The sequence below is a fragment of the Globicephala melas genome, chromosome 1 (assembly GCF_963455315.2).
Source record: "Globicephala melas chromosome 1, mGloMel1.2, whole genome shotgun sequence".
NCBI lineage: Eukaryota > Metazoa > Chordata > Mammalia > Artiodactyla > Delphinidae > Globicephala > Globicephala melas.
The window spans coordinates 25,497,721-25,521,935 of record NC_083314.1 but is presented as its reverse complement, the minus strand read 5'-3'; the positions used below and the strand labels follow the sequence as shown (position 1 = coordinate 25,521,935).

At 46.6% G+C, this 24,215-nt stretch overlaps 1 protein-coding gene across 2 annotated transcripts in view; it reads left to right on the top strand.

Annotated features, from left to right (window-relative positions):
• The window catches only part of KIF26B (kinesin family member 26B), a 500,381-nt gene that overhangs the window by 341,034 nt on the left and 135,132 nt on the right, over positions 1-24,215 (top strand). The gene's annotated exons all lie outside the window — the stretch shown is intronic.

The following is a 24,215-nucleotide window of genomic DNA, read 5'->3' as shown; positions in this document are numbered from 1 at the left end:
CCTGGCTCAGCTATGTTTGGGGTAACTTCGTTTTTGGATGTCATCTCTTAACGGTCTCTTCTGAGATAAATGTCTGGGTGAAGTAACTTATGGTTTACTCTTCAATGGGTAAATAAGCTGTGATTTATAAAAACGTTTAGTTGAAGAAAGCGGTGGCTGTTTTCTTTCTTTTACTTTCCTCAGAAGGAGGATGGTACACACCACCTTGCCAGTTTCCCACCACCCGCTTAACAGGACTCATTTCGGGAGGTTGCGAGTCTTGCTGAAGGGAGTGGCTGCTCAACTGTTGGACGATTTTACTTATTTAGGTCACTGATTCCCTTTCACCTCGACCCTCAACATGATTCTTCCCGGGTTCACGGTCTTCAGTGGCCTCAGCCTCACCAGTGGTCCTTCTGGAGTTTACCCCACACCCTCTGCCCTTCTTCCTTGGTGCTCTTCTCCCTTTTCTCGATGATTTCTCCTGCCTCCTCCCATACCCTCCCACCCCCTATTTCATCACCCACTGGGAAAGTCCTAACTTGCTAAGTTACTCCTTCCAACAGAGTCTACATCTTAAGATTATGTTGAATAGAGCAATGTTTATTCTAACGGAAAGCATCCAGTCCTGGAATGTTCCATGGCATTGGGCAGGGCTTTCCCAGGCCCAGAGGTAAAGTAGGAGACCAGGCAGCCTGCGAGAGCTGCTCTAGCATCACTGGCCAGGGAGGGAGATGGAGGAAACCACACGAGCAGGAATCATGCAGGTGGGAGTGGCATCCCCGCGGGGGCACACACACTGCGGTCATAGCGGATGGCTGAGAGGCTGCCTTCTAAGGAGGGTGGGTACAAGTAACTGCAGGGCTTTCAAAACTGTAGAAAACAATTGAATTGTGGTAAGGTACACATAACAGAAAATGTACCTTGTGAGCCATTTTTAAGTGTGCGTGGACTTTGGTTTTGCTAAGAGGAGTTTTGGAACTTTGGTACCGGAGCCGAACTGCCCTGGACACAGTGACATCAAATGTCTCCACTGCAGTCTCCTTCTCCTCTCCTGCTCTGAGTGACACCCTACTTCTCTTCTGAGTACATGTGAACCAATATTTAAATGCTGTCGCTCTAAAGAGGTACTATTCGCCAACCTGTAGTACTCATACACCCCACTACGGCCCTGTCCAGAACACCTTGAAATGAACCACATAAGAAACTATCTTCCTGCATCTATAACAGTGGCCCAGTCTCTGGTTCCTAAAAGGGTTGATGCAGCTACATCTTCAGGTGGGCCTGGTCCCCAAGCCTAGGGTCTTCTGTCCCTTCCTTCCCCCATCCCTTCCCCTCTCCCTGGAATTCTGAGACAAAGGGATCAGGGCACCAGTCAGGCACTGAACCAGCAGAAAGACTGTTTCCAGCCAGGGTGACCTGGGACTTGCACGAAAATAATCTGGAAGGCACTGGTCTAATCTTGGTTTCGTGATGTACTCTATGTAGGGGCCAGTTAGAAGTATAATTATAAGTAAGATAAGCAGCATAAGACCAGGTATAACTACAATTAATATTATAATCATTCACACACTAAAGCATGCAAACCACACACTTATTTTTTTTTTATTAATTAATTTATTTTTGCTGTGTTGGATCTTCGTTTCTGTGCGAGGGCTTTCTCTAGTTGTGGCAAGTGGGGGCCACTCTTCATTGCGGTGCGCGGGCCTCTCACTATCGCGGCCTCTCTTGTTGCGGAGCACAGGCTCCAGACGCCCAGGCTCAGTACTTGTGACTCCCGGGCGTAGCTGCTCCGCGGCATGTGGGATCCTCCCAGACCAGGGTTCGAGCCCGCGTCCCCTGCATTAGCAGGCAGACCCTCAACCACTGCGCCACCAGCGAAGCCCACACACTTACTTTTTTAACGTAAAGTACTATCCGTTTCTCTCATTTGCAGTCCGATGTGCTTCTTTCAGTGGGAGAGAAAGGGTGACATTATCCAGCCAGGAATGCAGGAAGCCCGGAGTTTGTCCATGGAGGTGGGGTCACCAGACTGGGTGTCACAGAAGGTGGCAGAAGGTGTGACTTCTGTCTGACGAGTGACCTCACGGCAGCTGTCCTGCTGAGCGTGGGGGTTGGGGCATTGGTGGCGAGAAAGTGACAGTGGGAGGGGGTGTGCTCTCTGGAGGGCAGTGTCATTATATACTTTTACTTGAGGACGTGTGATTGAAGCCAGAGGTCCGCGAGCACACCTCCCATCATGCTTCCTCCTGGTGAGACGTGTGCTTCACAGAAAGCCAGACGGCCTGGCCTTGACTCTGCCACGGAGGCACCGACCGTCTAAACTTGGTGGAGGCCCATTTCCCAGACTCATGCTTTTCCCACCCCGAGAGTCCACTACAACGAGGCACTGCATTCCTCTTATCCATATGGAAAAATCCCCGTAGGTTTATTTCTGTTGCATGTTAACGTTTCAAAGAAATACAGTGCAGTTTCATATAGAACATAAAAGAACTGGCGCTATATAGAGATCATTACATCTGAAGTAGAAAAGCTTGATTGAACTGCCAAAAGCAACTTAATGACTTAACCTGGGCGGGGTGGGGGGGGCCCTTGAGGCGGGATGGGGAACAAACCCAGCGCAGCTGACGCCACTTCGCCCCACCTCTTATCCTTAACCACCAAGGACTTCCTCGGGAGACCTGAAGACAAGCTTTTGTGGGTTTGTTTAGAGCTCTCCTCTCATTTGTAGACGAGACAACGGAGGCCCCGATTTTCCAGTGCCTTCTGAGTCAAGCCCAGAGGTCAGGACCTGTAAGACATTTTATTCTCTTCCGTCTCACTGGGTGGCCTCTAGATATACATGACCTTTAAAAATCTGAGTGGAGACAAGAATGTAAGGGGACCATAATGGTAGCAAAATAAATTGGGAAGCGGTCACCTCCATCTGGTGGAGAAGGACATGTGTCCCTTTTCAGAGTCATGGATGGGAGAGAAAGGGCAGTGACGGGCCATGGTAGACACACAGCGAGTCAGAGGTGCTACACTGACCCCTCCCCTTGTCCCACTGCCGGTGATTTCCAGCAACAACTTCCTCCCTCCCCGCACCCCTTTCTCCACCCAGAGTCATTGCTGGCCACCAAGTGCATCTTGAGGCAAAAGCTTTTCTGGAGGCCACAGGGATGGAAGAACTTGGGGTAACTTCAGTGCACTTGGAGCTGAATCACAACACGCTCACAACACAGGAAACACCTCAGAATCCCTAGCACCTAGAGCAGTACTTGGCACACGGCAAATATTTATTGAGCATCTTCTATGTGTCAGGCCCTGTGCTGGGCTCTAGGCTTGCCCTGATGGACACACAGGCAGAATGCCTGCCCCGACAGCACTTATAATCTAGTCATTATAACAGTCAGCCTTAGACATCTCACCGACTTGGATCATTATGAAGGGCTATTTGACTTAAGGAAAAGTTGGAATCACAGACTTCAAATAATTCTGCCTAACTTTCGAGTTATATAAAGAAGCTATAGTACTAAGTGGTCTTGTAGAGACATTTTAATGAATAGATAAAGATGATTAGTGGATCAAAGCAGCTTAGTCCCTGTTTATATTTCATGAGTTTGGCTTTATGTAAATGATATTTCTAATCTGTTTGAAAATGGTTCCTTCTCCTAAGCCAGTAAAAGCTCTTCATGAAATTTGTTTGCACAATTAATTAACATCCATGTTTAAGGTTTATTTGTTGGTGTGTCAGACCTCTTAGTATTGGATTACAAGCTTCTAGAGCAAAGCGTCTTATCTGTTTAACTCACTCAGTATTTAGCTCTGCAGCCTCACCACGGGTGCATAAATGCTTTTAAAGGGGAGAATAGTAATGGCCACAGTCACATTCATGATGATGACAGTTCACCTTGTTAATTCTACTCTTCCTGGCAGTATTCCTGAAGGGAAATACATGAAGCATGAAGGGAAAAGAAGCCTTCTTTTCCTTCATAATCTCCAGGAATGTCTCAAAAAGATGGAATCATCACCACTCAGCCTTTGTTCCCCCAGATATGTTTTGGGAATATAAGAAAACTCATATAGGTGGGTACTAGCAACAAGAGAAGAGACTCTATAGAATTTGAAAAGATCATAAAAATTGGATGAAACGAACATGAATAATTATGGAAAATTGAGCTGGAGACAGGTTGCGGAGGGCTTCTCCTACTCGATTCACTCGGTGAATATCTGTAGACATACTGTGTGCCAGGTACTGCAGGAGGTGCCACTGCTGGGGACAGTACACAGAAGCTGGTTGGCTGCTCTGGGCCACATGCCTGCAAAGGAGCGGGGGGTGTATATCCTGATCTCCATGAACTCTAGGCCCCTGTGAAAATGCCTGCCTGGCGTTCAGCCTCAGCCATCACTCCTGAGCTACAAATGCTCTTTCCTTCTCCTGGGGACCCCTGCTTATCCCTAGTCTGGGTAGAGGAAGGGTTGTGTGGTATCCGTCACACTGGATCCCCAGCGCCACTCATGCCCATCCATCTGTGCATTTCCGAAGTGCCTCACTGAGATTTCTCCTCTGTAGACGGTGCAGCCCCAAGGCAGACAATTCCGCGGAGTCCTTGGAGTTGCGATTTAGAAATAGACTTGCTTGTTTGGCTAAATTATCTTTCTTATGCAATAAAGGCTGGAGCCATTATTCTTTTTTCTTCACAGTCCTCGATTTTAAGTCATCTGCCTCTTATTTAGCACTACTTTTCAAACCTGGTAGCAACATATTTTGACCTCTGTTAAAACATAAAACATGTATTCTCTAAATAACATCTCTCCCCGCAACACACCTGTACACACACACACACACACACACACACACACACACACACACTCGCACTCACTCTCACTCACTACTTCGCTCATTTACCAGGTCCTATATTATCTAGGTTTAGTTTAATTCTAGACTTCCACTTATTTGGTAGTAAACTAATAGCATGGTAAAAAAATAAGTGAACCACGTGTGCTTTTCAGTAGAGATTCTTTCCCTTTACAGATTTCTTAACGTTTTTAGAGCAGAAGTCATTCGATTACTAAACCCTTGTGACACTGTAAGGAAGAAGAAGCCAAGATAACTGTTCAATTTATGTTCTCATTACAAGAGGAAAACAATAAGATAGAAAAATTAGATTAAAATAAGATTTTTTTAAGGTACAAATGTAGCTCTTATTCATTTTTTCAACAAGTAGAAATGGCCGATGTAGCTCTCTTGTTCAGGAAATGATGCCAGGTTATACCAAGGAGAAAATGTCATGCCTTCCAGCCCACCAAGGTCCGGGTTATTTAAATAGTATGCAAATTATCAAATTCCTCATTATCATTTCTACCATTCCTCATCCTGAAGCTTTATCAGAGAGAAAAGATTTGAGTCAGTCTGTAACATTCATTTCAAGTATTCTAATGTGATGGAAAATTCTCGATCCCACTACTCACCAGTGATTACTCCCCCCTTACACACGCCAGACAGTAGAAAGGAATCGTGAGCTTTCTATTTTGGTGTGCTTTGGGGGGTGGGGAGAAACAGACTGCGTAAATAATACATGCACATTCATCAGGATAGCTGGCCTGATAGCTTTGAAAATTGAATTGTTAGCTCTTCTGGGAAATAAACTCATGTGACCTTCCAGTCCCTAATTGCAGTTCTTTTCTGTGCTCGGTTGGTTGTGGTTGACTCGGCTAAGCTCCTGTAGTTAGAGTTTGGTTTTTTTCTCCTTCCTTTCTTTCTTATTTTGACCCTTCCTCCAACCTGCATCTCCAGAGAAAGGAGACTTAGGGAAAATGTTCTGACTCAAGGGAAAATGTTCTGACTCATTAATCTTCGCGGTTTCTTCTCCCCCCACCCACGCCGCCGTGTATGCAGAGGTGCACGCACCTGTCCTAGAGCCCGCCCCCCTCCGCCGCACATGCGCAGCGTGATGCTCCGCTACCGGAAACCGGAGCTCAGGAACTGCAGGTGCCGCTGCCCGGAGCGCTGCTTCTGGAGCCTGACTGCGCCGCTAAGTGATGGGGAGAGAGTTTTTTCTACACCCCCTTCCATGCCACTCTTGAATTTAGCAGGCTCATTCTTGCAAAGACGGGGAAGTATTAGGAAGATGTTCTCCGTTAAAGGCCACTGGACAGAAAAGTCGTGGTAAACCACGTGTAAAAGAAAGTACGGCGGCCATTGTTGTTTTTCATTATTAACATGACTGCCGTTAAGACAGCTGACCAAGTTGTATGGATATAATTTTCTGTTGGCTTCATTATTAGGTCGAGAACGAGAAGGGTAAGGAGCACATTTCAGTTTAATTACATCAGATTTCTGATAGGATGGCACGTTATATATAAAATACTCGTTGTCTGGTTTTCTTTGCCTGAAATATCTACACAGAGCAAACTGTATGAAAGGACTCTTGGGTAAGCAGGGAGGAAGTTTGTACCGTTTCAATGCCAGATTACATAAAGGACACCCAAAAAACGTTGAGTATTTTAACGTAAGTCTATTTAGTACTAGGCATCCTAACTGGGCATTCAGCACTGTGTAGTGCTGAATGATAGAGCTGCATGATGGAGCTGTTGTAATGAGGCAGAAACACCAAGAGCATCTAAAGGACAAGACCCTAGTGGTCCTTGGCCCTGCTTACTCCTCAGCACCCGAGTTGCCCTGGGAGGGTGACATCGGGGAGATGCTGCTGCCTAGTGCTGGCGCTGTGGCGATGTGTAAGCACCATCAACATCCCTCACTGAGAAGTTTTCCCAAAGACCATCTTGTCCAGTCCTCCCACTGTGCATAGGAAGAAACTGAGGCCCAACAAGATGAAGTAACTTGTCAACCCATTTTTGTGGGAGAAGACAAAAATTTAAGCTTTGGGGTGTGAAAGATCATGAAAGTCATGAAGACTTTAAGGCAGAATTTGAGTGATTCTTAAGCTTTTCCCCCTTTATGTGACTTTCAGCTTCAATTCTAAGACTCTATTTTTTTAGGTAGTAAGTGGAACTGATAGGGAGGGGTGTGTGTGTGTGTGTGTGTGTGTGTGTGTGTATGCACACACATGCACATACTTGTGTGGAAGGAGGTGGAAGGTGATTTTTCTAAAGGGTCTTTTTAAAGACTATAAACCTTTACCATAATTGGAGGATAGGTTTGGGGCCTCCCTGAATACCTGTAATCCCTAATTAGCATCCTGACTTACGGAATGAAAACACGAGATAAAATGAGGGAATTCTCTCTGGAATCAATGCCACTTTCTCAATTAAACAAAGGGCAATAAGTTGGATGATAGTGCCAGAATAGGGCTTTTGATCATTCTTTGTCCAAAAACCACATTTTAGTCAGGCTCAGCACAATTAGACAATTACTGATATCAAGAGTATGGGAACAGTAGGTATATTTTAAGCTAACATTTCTAACATCTTATCTTTCTGCGTCTTTCTCTTGCTGATGGCTGAAAGAGAAGTTAACCATGATTTGCTATAATTATCCCATTAAAATGGGATTGATAGTAATGTTTTATTTTTAAAAAATGGTGAGTCCAAACTGCTGAGTTAATTAGAAAGTTGTCCTTTGTGCCTCAGAGTAGGAAACGCTCTTCTTGCCTACTCAATGACTAGCATAGCAAAACATTTGAATTCCTTTCTAATGCTTCACTGAACTAAAATGTATCATTATGGAGGGGGAAAATCGTTCTGATACATTCTTAAAAGCAAAACATATTTTGCTTAGATTATTAAATAGTGTCTGAAATAAAAATCCTCTAGCTCCTGACAGCCACAACATAAGACTCCCTACGTTCTCTCATATTGCTTTCCAAGTTCAGGTTAGCTCTGTTCTGTGATGCTGTCTTCGTCCGTTCCAGCTACTATCACAAAAATACCATAGACTGGGTGACTGAAACAACAAACACTTATTTCTCTCAATTCTGAAGGCTGAGCAGTCCAGGGTCAAGGTTCTGGCAGATCTGGTGTTTGATGAGAGCTCTCTTCCTGATTTGCAGACAGTCACCTTCTTGTTGTATTTTACATGGTAGAGAGCAGAGAGAGAGCACAAGCAAGCTCTCCTGTCTCTTCTTCTAAGGACACTAATCCCATTCATGAGGGTGCCACCCTGATGATCTAATCACCTCCCAAAGGCCCCACCTCCAAATACCATCACCTTGTGGGTTAGGATTTCAATATATGAATTGGGAACAGGTGAACAAGCTTATGGTCCACAAACCAACCTCTAAGTTCCAGCATTGAATCTGAGTATTTGACTTTCTAGATGAAACAACAGAAATAGAACCGTGGCAGTAGCATTTAGTGCTAGGGACAAAATTCCTTCCAAGTTTCTTTTCCTGTTCCCTTGGTCTTGCCTGTGTGTTCCATGCTATAGCCAACTATTCAGATAGAAATTTTGTTTATTTGCAGCTTAGCTGAGATCTCCTTACCACCAACAACGAGTATTTGGTGATTCATTAGTGGAGCAGTGTACCAGCTGTAGCGAATCAAATCGTGAACTTGATCTGTTCCTTGTTTTAAGTATTTTGAGAAAACATTTTGCCATATTTGTACTAGAAGGTTTTCAGTGAAGGGCAAAGTTTTAAAAACCCAATCAGTAAAATACTCCCTGCACTGTGTCATGTAAAGCAGTGGAAAGTTAAAAATCACAGGAAATGGGAAGATCAGAGAGCAGGATTGTTGGTCTGCCTTCCCCCACTCCGTCCCCCATTCTATAGAACACGGTAGAAGTAGCACCCTACAGGGGCACCAAAGGACTCGAGGGCGAATAAAACGCCATTCAGACTACCACCAGCTACACGGCTCTGAAATCAGGCTGTCTGCTCTGGTTCTAAGTGCAAGTGGCCAGAGCCTGGGCAAGAAGGGCACCAGAAAACTTGCTCTTGTCTAGAGGTCCTGCTGTTTCTCTGCTCAGCTTCTGCTTGGCTGGTTCCTGCCCATCCCAGGGATATCTGCAGAAATGCCACTTCCTGGAGGAAGATTTCCCTGGTTAGGTGCCCCATTACGTGTTTTCATAGCACCCAAAGTTTCTCTTCATTGCATTCATCACCCTATAGATAACTGATCTCTATAGTTCCATGTTTAGTGGGTCTCTTTATTGGCCGTAAGCTTCATGAAAGCAGGGCTATGTCTCTCTCACCCCACTTTGAATCCTACCCAGGTGCTCAGTAAATAGTAGGTGTATTAGTCAGGGCTCTCTAGAGAAGCAGAACCAACAGGATGCATGCGTGTGTGTGTGTGTGTGTGTGTGTGTGTGGAGAAGAGAGGGAGAGAACACACAGTCGTGGAGGCTGGCAAGTCCAAAATGTGTGGGAAGGCCGACAGGCTGGAGACCCAGGGGAGAATCTGCTGGCAGAATTCCCTTTTCTTCCAGGGAGGTCAGTCTTTTTCTATTAAGACCTTCGACTGCTTGGATGAGGGCCCTTCACGTTATGGATGGTCATCTGCTTTACTCAAAGTCTGCTGATTTAAATATTAATCTCATCTAAAAAATACCTTCACAGAAACATCTAGAATAACACTTGACCAAATATCCGGGTCCTGTGGCCCAGCCAAATGGCCACAAAAAATTAGCCATCATACTAGGTGAATGAATGGATGGATAGAATCATGATCTGGGTCTCCATTCTGCAGTGATGATCCTTTACATCTGTGTAAGGCTTGTGGCTTACACTTCCCTTCATCCGTATTGTCTCTCTCCATCTTTCATACAGTTCTAAGAGGTGGGCAGTAGGGGGCAGGAGGGAGTGTTAGATCCTCCTGATGGATGAGATTCAGAGAAGGTAAGACACTTCCCAGAGGCGTCACAGCTTTTCAGAGTGGATGGGAACACCCTACATCTTTGTTTCCAGTATTCTTTTCCTGATCTTACACCATATATTGGCCATTTCTTTGTGCCACTGAAGCACCATTCTGAGTGTTTCACAGGTATTAGCTTGTTAAATCCTCATTACGAGTCTGTGGGAAGGGTCTGTTATAATCACCCCCATTTTACATCGGAGGAAGCCGAAACAGATATGAGGAATCTGCCCGAGTTTGCATGCCTGGTCCGTGGTGGGGCTGGGATATATATACGAGCCCTGGTTCTGGGACTTGTTCTCTGGATGGCTACATGATGCCGTCTCTCTACACACTTCATATGTAGTCATTTGGCTTCAGCAAAGACCCGGTAAGCAGACGTCCCTGGCTGTCATGGGGCAGCTGCGTTTGCAAGGTGGTGAACATGGACGAGGCAGGCACCAGGGCATCCTCTTCTGCTGCCAGCATCCTGCCGCTGTCCTCTCCACTCGTCATCTCAGAGAGCTTTGTAACTGTCCCTGTGGTGTTTTAGCCCTTGTATTGAAAGCTCTGATGGTTTGGATTGTCTTGTGTGGCTCCTATTTCCATGCAGTAAGCAAGCCAGTGAAAGTAAACTAATGTTCAAAATGATTGTTAAAAGGCCAAAGCAAACCGGAAAATGTCCTGAATTCCATGAGAGAAAAGTCCATTGTACTTTAGCCGTATTCCAGAATGACAACAACTCTGGGTCAGAGCTGGGTGGGACAGGACCCCTGGCGCTGACTTAACAGTGAATCTCGTACTACACTATATTGAGCCATGTGGGTGATTGAGTCCCATGAAAATTCTGTGTCTAGAACACTAGCTCAGTGCCGATAGCAATGTTTGAATGTTGACTTCTGTTTTAGGAGGTATGTTGTAGGTACTTATTGAGCAGTGGTCTGTGGAGACAGTGCTGGGAGAGGCAGCACGCCCTGAACCCATCCTGCCTGCCCTCCCTGTCTGGCTTCTGCTCTTAATTTTCTCTCATAATGGACCACTCTCTCCCGTGTCCACACCCACCCCCTCTTCCAGAGCCGGCTAAGTGCCTGCTTTCATCAGCATCCCATATCTATTCCCCAAGCCGGCTCCCCGGATCCTCTGATGTTTTGTACCATGTACTTCCCCTAGCCCAGAGTCTGCTCATTAACCATTTACTGCTTTATATTGCTCTCATTGTTTTATGGGTATAATTTATCTCCTCCACTGAGTGTTTAGTCGTGAGAGTGGGGATCTTGGTTGATACTGCTTTCATATCCCCACAGATGCTTAGCCATATAACAGGCAGACAGAACTTCCGGCACTGAAAGATATTAAAGTATAGAGTATAACCGTCATTTTATGATTATTTTTCCTGCTTTTGCCTACGCCATCCCTCACTCATTTATCCATCATCCATTCATGCATGTGTCTGTCCACTGGTTCATTCATAAGGCAGGTATGATGTACGTGCTCTGTGTCGGTCACTTTGGGAATACACAGATGAGTTCAAAATGGTCTCTGTCCTTAAGGATCCCCCACATTGCGATTTGGAAGAGTTAAAAATCATTCTTTAGGTAGCCAACTCAAACTAAAAATACCTGTTACTGTTACCATCATTCATGAGGCTGAAATTTGTACAAGATAATTGGCTTCCTGGTGAGTTTTCTCCCTTTTTACTGAATACACTGTCATCTTCCTAAAGTATTCAGATTGCACTGTAATGACAACTGATAGTGCAGCAGGCGGGGAAGGATGTACTTTTGTTTCGTTTTTAACACTTTGATGTACTACCTGCAGTTTCGCTGCGATTAGTTCGTATGAATGAATCACAGTGGCGTGCAGAGCGTTTGTGTTCCTGCAGACTCTCTTAAAAGAACTCACGTGTCCTTTACTTACAGATAGAATTCCCCTGAAAGTACGTGATAAGGAAGTTGTACTCGTCCTCTCTGAGGTGGGCTGAAGCAAGGGGCTTTGTTCAAGGTCGTAGAGAAAGCCGTCTACCATCCTGGGTTATGTTCCTCCATTGCCTCTGCATTCTCCATTCTGCTTTTCTCACCGAGGGAGCCGCTTCCGACCTTTCAAAGTTCCCATGTTGCCTGGTTTCTTTTGAGAATGCTCCTGTTAAGATATGAGACTAACATCGATGATCGGTGAGATTCTGAAGTTATCTCGAAAAATATGTGTACTCGATGGTGGTATAGTCTGGAGTGGGGATGAGCAGAGGGGACTAAAGGAGAATGAGAGGGGTTTGTATTAATTAGAAGTCTTTTTAGTTTCAGGCACTTTCACAGAAACTCAAACTGTCAGGAATGGGAGATGACTGGAGGGATGTTGGTGACTATGGCCCCAGACCCGGGAAAGTCAGGAAGGCCTGGAGCTGGGTCCACTGAGGATCCAGGACTGTCTTTCTCTCTCTGCCTCTCATTTGTGCTTCCTCCACGTTTTGGCTTCATTCTTCAGTTCAGACCAGCCTTGGCCCTCACACAGCTGCTGACGGCTCTAAAGCATCATTATCTTATAGCTCCCACCAGCAGACCCCACACACTCCTGTGACCCTAAGCTCAAAATTCCAGAGAAGGGCTGGAGTTGGCCCTGATTGGGTGTGGGGTGTAAAACAGTGTCTGCTCCCATCGGCATATCAGGATTGGAGTGGAGAGGTGTATGTCCGAGTAGAAGGAGATGCTGCCCCACAGCAGACAAAGGAAAGCCATCCTCTGCACTTTCAGAGGATTTGCAGGAAGGTTCAGTGAGCATTTAGGAAGAAAGACTAATGTAGGGGATGACGTACCTCAAATTCAGGTGCGACCCAGTCAGTAGTTACTGAACTTTTGAAATAAGGGTTTCTTTGGGAGTTCATTTTGTGGACCACTCATTTAGCGGTTTCTGGGGAAGAGTGACATGCCTATTCAAGAGAGCTTAGAGAAAACAGAAAACAGGCATAAGCTCAGAGAGTGAAGTGGGGAGAAGTGCATGGGGAAGAAAATCGAAGACCTTGGAGACCTCAGAGGAGGACCTCAGCATCTCTGTGGCAGGTGAGCACTGACAGTCTTGTGGTTCTCTCTGAAGAGACAGAGATGCAGCCCCGAGTCAGGGCTCCAGCTTGCAGGTGGCGTTGATCCCAGATGAATGGTCTTACATCTGCCAGTTAATGCTGGCAGCAACCTGCTTACTCTGTAGAGCAAGGATTGCACAAAAATGCCCAAATTTTAGCACATTAATCTTCATCAAAATGATTTGTTTCTCTCTCTACCCCACTCCCACTGTGGCTCCCCACAGCCATCCCATTTCCCTAGTAGTGTGGAACTCACTGCCAGAAGGATGCACTCTCCCAAATTAACCCCATCTAGAAGTTACACTGTGAAATGTACACCTGGAGGGAGGCTGTAAGTGACATCTGTCTCAATCTAGGCCGTGGTCTAACTCCCAAGAAACACTCATTCAACAAACACTCCTGACTGCCTACTCAAAAGTACCAGGCATTGTGTGGAAGACACCAGCTATGTAATAGAGCAAAAACAGATAGAGGGTTTTTTTTTTTTAATTTTAGGTTTCCAGAATTTTCCAAATATCTTGGATAGTATCAATAATATGTGTTCATATATATTCATCTTTAGTTAGCAGAAAATCTGAACAGATTGGTAGATTTTAAGTGGCCTTGAATTGGCAGTCTAGGAGAGAATCCAGATCTCTTTGCAGAGGGGTAGCCAAAAGGAAGCTCTCAGCATCTTCACTTTCTCCATTGTCATCACCACCAGCAGTGCGATGAGTTAATGAAGTTGAATGCGGTGCAGTGGAAGGAACATGGATTAGAGATGTGCGTCAGAATCCCAGCTGTCTTCCTTCATTTGCTGTGTGGCCTGAGGGACTTTCTTAGTCTGTTCAGGTTGCTATAACAAAATACCACAGACTGGGTAGCTTATAAATGACAGAAATTTTTTTCTCATGGTTCTGGAGGCTGGAAGTCTAAGATCAGGGTACCAGCATGGTCCAGTGAGGGCCCTCTTCTAGGCTGCAGGCTTCTCATGGTATCCTTAACTTGACAGAAAGGTCGAGGGAGCACTCTGGGACTTCTTTTATAAGAGCATTAATCTCATTCATGGGGGCTCCACCCTCACAACGTAATCACCTCCCAAAGGTCCCACCTCCTAATAGCATCATCTTTGGGGGTTAGGATTTCAACATATACATTTGGGGGGAACACAGACATTCCGACCATAGCAGGAAGGGTTCTCTGGGTCTTAAGCTCATTATTTGCAGAGGGGGGAAAATAATTATACTTTGTCACAAGGTAATAGCAAGTCTGCAACAACTGTGCTTGAGGAAACAAGGCCAGCTAGATTTGGACTGTGGGAAAGCCTCTTCTCGTGGTCCCGTGGAGCTCAGGGCGTGGTGGGATGTTCCAGACCAAGAAAGGTTGGGACTGAGACTTCCAGTGATCCATCGGTGTGGAAGCTTTAGGCGGGCTGTTCACGAGATGGCTATGGGAGATGTGAGTTCATATTTAGGTCTCAACTTGGATTTAAACCTATCAGGGGAAGAGGCACAGGTGAGATACAGGTATTTTTGGGGAAAGGTCCAGATTGAGGCCAATCTCGGAGGATGTCCATCCAACCAGAAGTGAGATATTTAGTCAACAGCCCTCCAAGGTTGAGGGGGAAAGGGGGTGACATTGAGGGGAACAACACTGGGTTTCAGGGACAAGAAATCCATCTTGGATACTAAGAAGGCCCTTGATTCTTAGAAAACTAGAGTCCTAGGATCACAGCCAGAGCAGCCTGGAATGAATGACCAACCATCTAGATGCAGGGCCAGTGGGTGACCACCTGCAGCTTCTTGGGGTCCTCTTGTGAAGGACAAGAGTGGTTCCCGGGCCCACAGGGGACTGAACCTGGATTGTGTCAACGGCTGCCCAAATTCTCCACCCCACTCCTGTCCAGCTGATCACATGGCTTCCCTTTTAAGCTCACCCTTGCCCTCAGCTGAACATCCAACACACTCAGCCGGGGGCTGCCTGGGGCTACTCCAGCCCTCCAGCCTGACCTTTCCCTGCTGGCCCCTTTGCACCCCAGTGAATGGCTTTCAGTCCTGCAAGGAGGGTTCTTCCTCTCACTTCCAGGCCTTTGGACCTGCTCCCACATCTTCCTCCTTGGTTCTTAACTCATCTTTCTTCTTCAGGCTTGAATTTGGGCGTTATTCTCCCCCCGAAGTTTCCCTTGGGCTCCCAAGCCTCTTGCTGTCCTCACAGCACCCGGTGGGGCTCCAGTTCAGTGTTTACTTCGCTGTGTTGGATCTGGCCCACTTCCCCCGGGGGCTCTGAAAGCAGGGACTTCATCTGACCATGGCCAGGCCCGGTCCTCCCTGCACACAGTAGGTGCTGGCTAAAGGTCCGTTCACTGAGGGTCACAGTGCAGAGAGCTTCCGGGACAGGGTGCCCACCATGTTTCCTGCCTGCCCTCTCAGAACATTCAGGTTAAATAATTTCAGTCACCATTTACTTGCAGAGCAACATAACGCTTGGGAAGGACACATTTATTTGCAAGGCCAAATGCATGACGTTGTCACTCACAAGACCTCAGTCCCAGTGTCTCACTTACCCAGGCTTGGAGAGAGGTGAGAAGGGGAGAGGGTTAGGTAATGCATTTTCTGTCTAGGCAATTTAGTGTCACAGAAGATGCTCTCAAATCTTTGACAGGAGTCGAGGCAGAATTCTTGTCAGATTATATAAGAAAAACGACTCATCATTCTGCTACATCCACTGGAATCTATTATGGGTTTTCTTAAAGCCTTTGTGTATGCAGGCTCATGGTACTTAAATTAAAATTGAAGGAGATCTGTTTTTATTACCAAATGGATAGTGAGTAACAAAGGTTTTTGATTTGTTCTTGGGTAAGTCTGTTTTTCTCAATCAATATTTTCAGCATTTTGGCTGATTTCATGCCACATTATATGTTACTGACGCGCCAGGCCCCTTCGAGGTGCCTCCCTGTCTGTTCACCTGACCTGGTCTCTGCCAGGGATGCTTGTCTCCCCATCACTTGCTGGCCTGGAAGAAATGCCGTTCTTCCCTCAAGGCCCAGCTCCTGCGTTACCTGCCACCTGCAGCTCCTCCCCCTGGTCCCACCTCCATGCACTGTGCATGTGCTCCTGTACAGACCATGAACGTGGAGGAAAGGGGCTGTATCTTACCTTTTTTGGGGGGGGGGTATTTATTCATTTGAATACACAGATGCCTGTCACTTCAATTCATTGAGCATCTCTCCCATTTGGCATCTCCTCGCTTGGAAGGAGACTCAGATACCCCCAAGATGCAGATCTTGCCCTTAAAGAGCTTTCCTTCTGCTAAGGGAGGAGAGAGACATGTTGAGCTACACATATGATGCTGGGCCTGGCAACTTACTATTTCATTTCTTTCCTATGAAATAAAATTGTAGCTTACAGTATTTTAATTTTAATTCTTCATTTTAATTCTGCCATGATATTTGTTTTAAAATTTAGAGATCATCAGATGTTAATCCTCTATTCCTCTTACTATATTCTGTTCCTAATTCTATTAGCAGAAGAACGAAGAGGGAACTTGGATTTTGTGTTGCTTTCACAGAGTACAGAGGTTTCAAACATCTCACTTCACATCATGAAGGTTCTCGGGGACCCCATAAGTTTCTGGGAACAGAGAAGTGCAACTCTGACAAGCTGTCAGTCTCTCCCCTCCTGAGGAAGTCTGATGTGGAAATCTGAGGTTGTGACACCTGCTCTCAGGTGCTCTGTCTTTCCTGAAGACATCCTTCCCTCCAGCTGTAAACTCCCTCACCACCCCTCACTCCCTGCCCCTACAGTGTTTTCATCAGACAATGGTGACAGACAGACCCTATCTCCACCCAGGTGGCCTCCCCCAGACTCCCCTGTGCTCTGAAGAGAATAGATTCTGGACTTCGGCGTCTCGCCTTCAAAATCACAGCCCCCAAGGGGTGCCATGCTCAAGAATAATGCAGCTTGTACCCTCTTCCTGTGGGAAGCCTGGTTGATAGCAGCACAGATGTGATAGAGGGTGGCCCCGATCCCTTAGGAGAAACGGAAGCACCTTAGAGAGGGGTTAAGTGCTGCCCCCAGAAGCCAGTCACCTGGTGCCCTGGATGCTGGGAACGTTTCCGGCTCACGGGTGGCTGTGTATCATGAGGGGTGTTAGACAGACAGGAGGCAGTGCTGAAACCCCACAGTGCAGAGCTATTTCCAGTTTGGTCTTGGCCTGTTAATACTGAAACAGCAATGGTGCAGGCACAGACCGACAGACAGTACAGGGGTGGTGGAGGACGAGAGCTGGACATGTGGGGAACAGCCTGGGCAGCCACAGATACAGAGGGAAGCCATGTGGTGTGTGGAACGCTCCCCTCCCGGGAGAAGAGCAGACCTGAAACAAGAAAGGTGGGGTCATGTGCACACACAAACCAAGTGAGTGAACTGCTTGTGTAACTAAGGGGCAGGTACGTTCACTGTGGAGAGAACCACTAGAGCCATTCTCTGTAATTCTGACTCAGCATTGATTTTTGAATCCCAGCAAAAAAGGGAATAGCGTTCTCATTTCCACGGTAATAATAATCGTAGCTAATACTAACATAGTGCTAACTGCTGAATACTGTTCTAAGTTTTTGGCATACGTTCACTTACATGAATGACACATACATAATACACACAGCATGCTTACCCGTACTAACTTATTTACATGTATGGTGCACAAATGTGTGTTTACATACATTAACTCATTTACAGACGTAGTACATTTATGTATTGTCCTGGTCCATTGGGGCTGCTGTAACAGAATGCCATAGACGCGGTGGCTTAAACAACAAACATTTATTTCTCACAGTTGATTGATGAAGATGCTGGCAGATGTGGTGTCTGGTGAGAGCCTGCCTCCAGGTTCATAGATGACTGTCTTCTCGCTGTGTCCTCCCATGGTGGAAAGAGTGAGGGAGCTCTCTGGGGCCTCTTTTGTAAGGGCACGAATCCCATTCATGAGGCCACCACCCTTATGTCCTAATCACCTCCCAAAGGGTGCACCTCCAAACACCATCACACTGGGGGTTAGGTTTCAACATATGAATTCTGGGGGACACAAAGTTTTGGTCCATAACACATATGTTAGCTCATTTACATACACAATACATTTACATACATTAATTTAAATCTATTTTACTGGTGACAGACAGGCACGGAGAGTCCCACGCCTGAGGTCAAACAGGTTAACTCTGGCTCCAGAGTCTTAGCTCCTGCGAGCTCTGCGTCAGCTTATGCTGCCTCTCACGGTGTGATTTGGATCAATAGCATGTCTGTGTGCATCTTACCAACTATTATTAGTAGTTTCATCAGCCCACCAGCCCCTCACAACAGACCCACAGAGCATTTTACAAATGAGGCAGAAACCGAGGTTTCCTAGTCATGGAGGGATTCAGTGGGGACGTGAGGGCTTGTCCAGCTCTGCGGCCTCATCCTCCTGCAGCATGTACTACAGTATTAAACCACCCCTCCAACCTTTTACCCCAGGGCCGCGGTGGTCACTGTTGCACACCTGGATGGCTGAGGGGGCAACTTCAGGAGGGACCACATCCTACCGGCAACTTAGTTCTCCAGCTGTCTCTGCTAGACTTGGCCATGAAACCACCTTCCAGCCGTGTGAGTGGCCACCGCCAAGAGTCAAGCCCAGAGATTAGGAAGGGCGGAGGATGGGGGTGGGGGGAGGCGGTGTCAGGAATCCTACAGAGAGGATGAGACGTGAGAGGGTAGTTTGGTTTGTGACTTTAACCTTTTGCACTTAATACGACAGACTTCAAAAAACATAACCTCGTGGCCAAAAACTGGCAATTTTTAGCTTTTACCCTTAAAATAGGAAGATCCTCACATTGCTCGAAAGGGATCTTCAGGGAGAAACTTACCAGAACTCGCACGGTTGGCTCTTCTGGTTCGGCACATGCTCATTAGGAAAGCCAGGCCAGGCCTTAGGATTTGAGCCTCTGTTCCCAACTTTTATGCACACCGATTCCCCTGGTGTCTGCACGACTAGTCATTTTCCCATCTGTCGACACAGTTAGGGAATCTACGTGTTAGCACAAGGCCGAGACCCCGGCTTCTCTGCTCTCTGCCTGGATGACCCATTGCTCTTGGAGAAATCCTTGAGAGCCCCCAGGAGGGCGTGAGTCCCCCTGTCTCTGCCCCTTTGTATGCACTTATCCCACTGCGTTGTCGTTCATTACTTGTCCGACTTCCCATCCGACGGTGAATTCCTTGTGAGAATTTGGAGAATCATTGCCTTGGCCATCTTTACATGGGCCGCCTTCCCACCTCCCAGCACAGAAGCTGGCACTCAGTACATGTGTGTTCAGGGAATGAATGTGAGCTCCTAACAGTGGATTCAGAAAGGAGCCTATTAAAGGCAGAAGTCAGCAAAATTCAAATATTTCACATCAAATTCCATTGTCTTCCTGAAGACACCCCCTGAGTGCAATGTTGAACCCGTCCTTGCTCCTTCCCACCCTCCCAGCCAGGCCCCAGCCTCCTTCCCGGGACTTTCCCACAGGTTCCTGTTTTCTCTACTGGGCATTCTTCTCTTTCTGACCCCGTTCAGTGTGTCCTCCCAACCACAGAATTATATTCCTAAACTCCAAGTGCGATCATTACACTTAATTACACTGGATTCCATTAAACAGCTGAGCAGGTCATGCTAGGCTCTGTACAATTCAATCCCAAATACCAGTGAGGCTCCCCACTTCGTTCCTACCCCCAAACGCCACCACCTGCACTGCAGCCAAACTGAAGCCTCAGTGTCTCCTGACCCTTTGTGTCCTGGAGTCTTCGCACCTGTTCTCTCTGCTGGAATTCACTTCCCCCCATACTCAGCCACACAAACTGCTAATCCTCTGGACCACCCTTCCCCAGGCAGAGTGCACTTGCACTTTCCTCCTGTCTCTGCCAGGACTTCTTGGCCTGTCTCTCTTTACTACTGCTGAGACCTCCTCCAGGGCAGAAGCTGGTCATGATTGCATTTCCTGCTCCCAGCTTGATGCTGGAGTTGCTTCCCCTGCCCTTTTAAATGTGAACGGCTGTGAGGAGGGGACAACATTTTGAAAGCTTGGGGTTAAGTCCTGTATGCAGTAACTCAGAAAGATAGGAGAAGGACCACCTGAACTGTGTATCTTTACATGAGGCATCAACAAAGGCTTTTCCATTGAAACCCAACCTCAAGATACATACATGTCCCCTCCCATTGCGGCAGAGGTCACAGACCCCAGGGAATGGTCTCCTTTCCAGAATAACGTTATAAAGAACAAAATTTGAATGCCCACAGTTTTTGGAGTTCACTGTGGTGAAATACACTAATTCAGACGTCACTGTCAGGAATGACGGACCCTCGCAAGTCATCTGCACAGTGTTCCTTAGTGTGTGTTCTCGCTCAGGTGAGAAATTAAGGTCATGACATCGGTAATGTCAACAGTATTCCACCTCTGAAATAGATCTACATGGAACAAGGGAGATGAGTTAATTTGCCTCTGTGGCCCTGCTTTAAAGGTGCACAGAGTTAGTTCGTGCAGATTAGTTTCGCGTTTGCTACAGGAAGTCAGTGAGCCATTTTCACGTCATGCGTGGAATAGGTAAGTTGGCTGCGGGGCCTCTCTTCTTTTCAGTTCAGCCTTTACCCCACTTGCCTCCCGCCTTCCAGGTAATACAATACCTGCACCCAAAGGGCCGCACGTTCCACTCCTCAACTTCCATTCCTTCAGGGTCCTGCAAGTTAACGGCAAATTAGATGACAGTTGTGTGCACTGTACAGAATCTTTTCCAGAATCAGGTAGAATATGAGTGAGGGGATGAATGAATGCATGAATGAATACCAAACAAATAAATGCAATTCCTTGTGCTAAGATTAAAAACAAAGAAGGGAAAAAAAGAAATTAAGGGCAAAACTAATGATTATGTCTCTTTCCCCAAAGCAGAAGCTTTCAAAGGCAACATACTGTTTTCTAAAACTTGCTTCTCCGGCCATACTCGAGCCAAGAACACAAGGTCAAAGTTAAAATGGCTGTGTGCACCCCCATATCCTGGGTCCCGAGTGTGCATAGCCCTGCCCCCCAGCCCGGGCACAGGGTCAGAAGTAGCAAATGATGATTAATCAGGTGCCTCCTGTCTTAAGACACAGTCAACGTTTACTGTCTCTGCAGACCAGACTGTAGAAATAAGCAGACCCATAAAGGCCTGCAATTACTATTTCCCCGGAGATATTCCAGATGCTGCTGGGTAGACTGTGACAGTGGCAGCGCTCTTCCTGCTTCTGATTTATTCCATCCTGGAGGAGCTTTCCTTACATGGGCTTTTCCATAGAAGTGACCGCTCCTGGCCTTTCAGGAGCTGTTTCAAGTCTTCTTATTTGGCCACCCTTTCAGTGACTGGTGATGGACAGAGCTGTGCCCCCGAGTCCTACCTTGCCAAGTGGTGGAGTGGCAGACTTGCCTTCTCCGGCCCCCCGCCGAGCCTGTGCACCCTTCTTCCCTACCATCCCCAGGAGCTGCTGAATAGGTTTGATGCGAGACAGACCCTGGCTCGAAGGGGCCTATCCCACCCCAACCAAACGCTGACATTTTATTGTGACCTCCAGTGGCGTACAGAGATGACCAGTGGCAAGAACACCACCAGTTTGGATTGGAAGGGCTTTCTTACATTCTTCAAACCAAACCGCACTGATAATTCAGTGGTCCACCATGACAAACTCTGAAAAAACTGGCCTATTTGCTGAGTGGTTCCCACTAGCTGAGCTCTGCAGAATTGGGGGATGTCGTGTAGCTGGATCTCAGGACAAAACTCTCCTTCAAATACTAAGAGTGCAAGTGGGATGGGGTTGTGTGGGAGCATGATGCTGTCATCATTCCCTGTTCGAGAGTTTTCGTCTATATTAACAGTCTTGGGTTAGAATTCAAAGGGGAAAAAGGCTCTCAGAGTCTTGTTTGCAAGGCTTGAAAGCGTGTGAAACGTCACATAGTTGGAGGCATTTCCCTTGGCGTGTGCAAAGGCATGAAAGGGAACAGGGAGCTAGAGGGAGCATTTATTGATTAGCTGCTGGTCTGGGCCAGTGACATCACACTCTGGTCCTGGGGTCCCAGGGTCTCGTGGGGCTTCCTTGAGGGAGTTCTTAAAAGAAACTGAAGTCATAGAGAATTCGTTTATTCTGTGTCTTCACTTGCAAGTTCTGCCTCTTCACTCAGTGTCATAGCACCGGTAAAGGATATGAGAAATAATAAACAACACCAAGGGTTTCATGATCTCCGAGTCTTAAAGCCATTCATCCAGGCTGTGCTTCTGAAGTGAGCCGATACAAGAGGAATGATTTTAAAAAAACTGGAGATTATGTTCTGTGATTTCCCTACTCTGAGCCAGGGCAAGTTAGACATTATTACCAGGTTTAAGATGATGAAGATGATTGGCTTTGCTCCATGCTCACTGGAGTAAGAGGAGAAATAGGTTTAAGGGGACACTAAGAGAGTTTGGTTGGGTGTGAAGAATATTCCCTAGTCAGTGAATAAATGTTGTGCTAGGCCACCAGGGAAGGTATGCAGCTTCATCACTGGGAATGGAGTTTGGATTTTGGAGCTAGAGGATTAAGCCAATGACCACTTAAGTTCTCGTTCCTTCTCTGTGTACGATTTACTTATAATTTACTCCACTGTCTATGGGTTGTCTTCCCAAAGTATCCCACTGGGCCTTAAGGGACACTTCCCCTCAAAGAAAGCAGAATGAAGAATCCAGCTTCTTGGATGGTCAAGAGTTCTTTTTGTCTTATCTTTCCCTTGAGGCAAACCTGTGAGTTAGATAGGGACAGATGTTTGTTTGTTTTTTTTTTGCCTGTCACTGTTGTGGCCTCTCCCGCTGCGGAGCACAGGCTCCGGACACGCAGGCTCAGCGACCATGGCTCACGGGCCCAGCCGCTCTGCAGCATGTGGGATCTTCCCGGACTGGGGCACGAACCTGCGTCCCCTGCATCGGCAGGCGGACTCCCAACCACTGCGCCACCAGGGAAGCCCTGGGACAGATGTTTTTAATTTCCACTTTATAGATGAGAAAACTGAAATTCAAGGATGTCGAGTGATAATTCCACACAGGTTTGAAACTCTGGCATCATTTTTGTGTTGATTCTGCACACCCCTCATTCAACCCATCACCAAACTCTGCTGATTTTTCCCTTATAATGTTACCTGCATCTGTTGTTTCTCTCCACATGCACTGTCCCCCTTTAGGGCTGTCATCGCCCCATGCCTGGACCGTTACATTGGTTTCCTGCATCACCTTTTCGATGCCAGTTTTGCCTCCTCCTGGATGCTTCCCTGAGTTCTGGAGTCTTGGGAATATGAATTCACGTTTGTTCTGTTCATTCGGCAACTCCCATGGGTTGTGGGCACAGAGCTGAGGATGCTTGTGGCAGGAAAAGTTTCTGAGAGATTCCTTAACATACTGTGCCTTTTGTACTTCAGTGCTAACTCACAGCAGTGCTCAATATTTGCTTTCTATCTGTGGACCCCTGTTTATGTTAGACACAGAGTTGTATGAACGTGAATTTCCCCTTCAATGTTACACGGTCACTGAACGTCAGGTCACGAAAGTCAGGGAAAGCTCACACTGAAGTTGTTTTGTTTTGTTTTCCCAGAATAAGGATTCACTGGTTTCGTTGCAGACTGGGGATTGAGGCAACATTTATCCATACTTGGAATTTCATGGTCACATTTCACAAAATTACAAGTAATTTTTAGCCTCTTAGTTACATCTAAACTTTTAAAACCTATCATTTAAAATATATCAATTAGAATAACACTGCCTGCTTTATAATCCACATTTTCATCGTTTGAAATAACAAAATTGCATTATATCCTATTTGGTTGCTCTCATGCCTCCTTCTCCAGTTGGGTTGTAAGTCTCTCAGTGACAAAGAACCATGCTTGTTTATGCATTAGGTACTAAATAAGACACTGAGTAAGTACCCATCACGTGGAATGACCCGTACTTACCTGCGGTCCTCTAGGAGTCATGTTGCTTGATATCAGTGATGCACCAGGGCGGGGAGGTGATGGTGTTGGGACTGAATGGGGCCCCTGCTCCCAGCTCCCACCTGTGTTTACACCACGACACCACACCACTTCCAAGTAAACGTGTTGACTGTGAGAGATCTTCTCAGTTGTGAAAAGTTATTCGATCCCTAGATCAAGGTGCAGATAAGTCCGATTTCCAGTGGATACAGCCCCTTTGTCCTCTGAGCTCTGCTCTTCCTTCCCAGATGAGAAAGTGGTCAGAGGCGATGCAGTGTTCACTGCTCCGTGATTCCATACCCATTGGCTTTTCTTGAGAGGCCCTTGTCCATTAGCTTCACCTTCCCTTTGTCAGGCTCTCTAAACACTTCCAGTAACAGAATT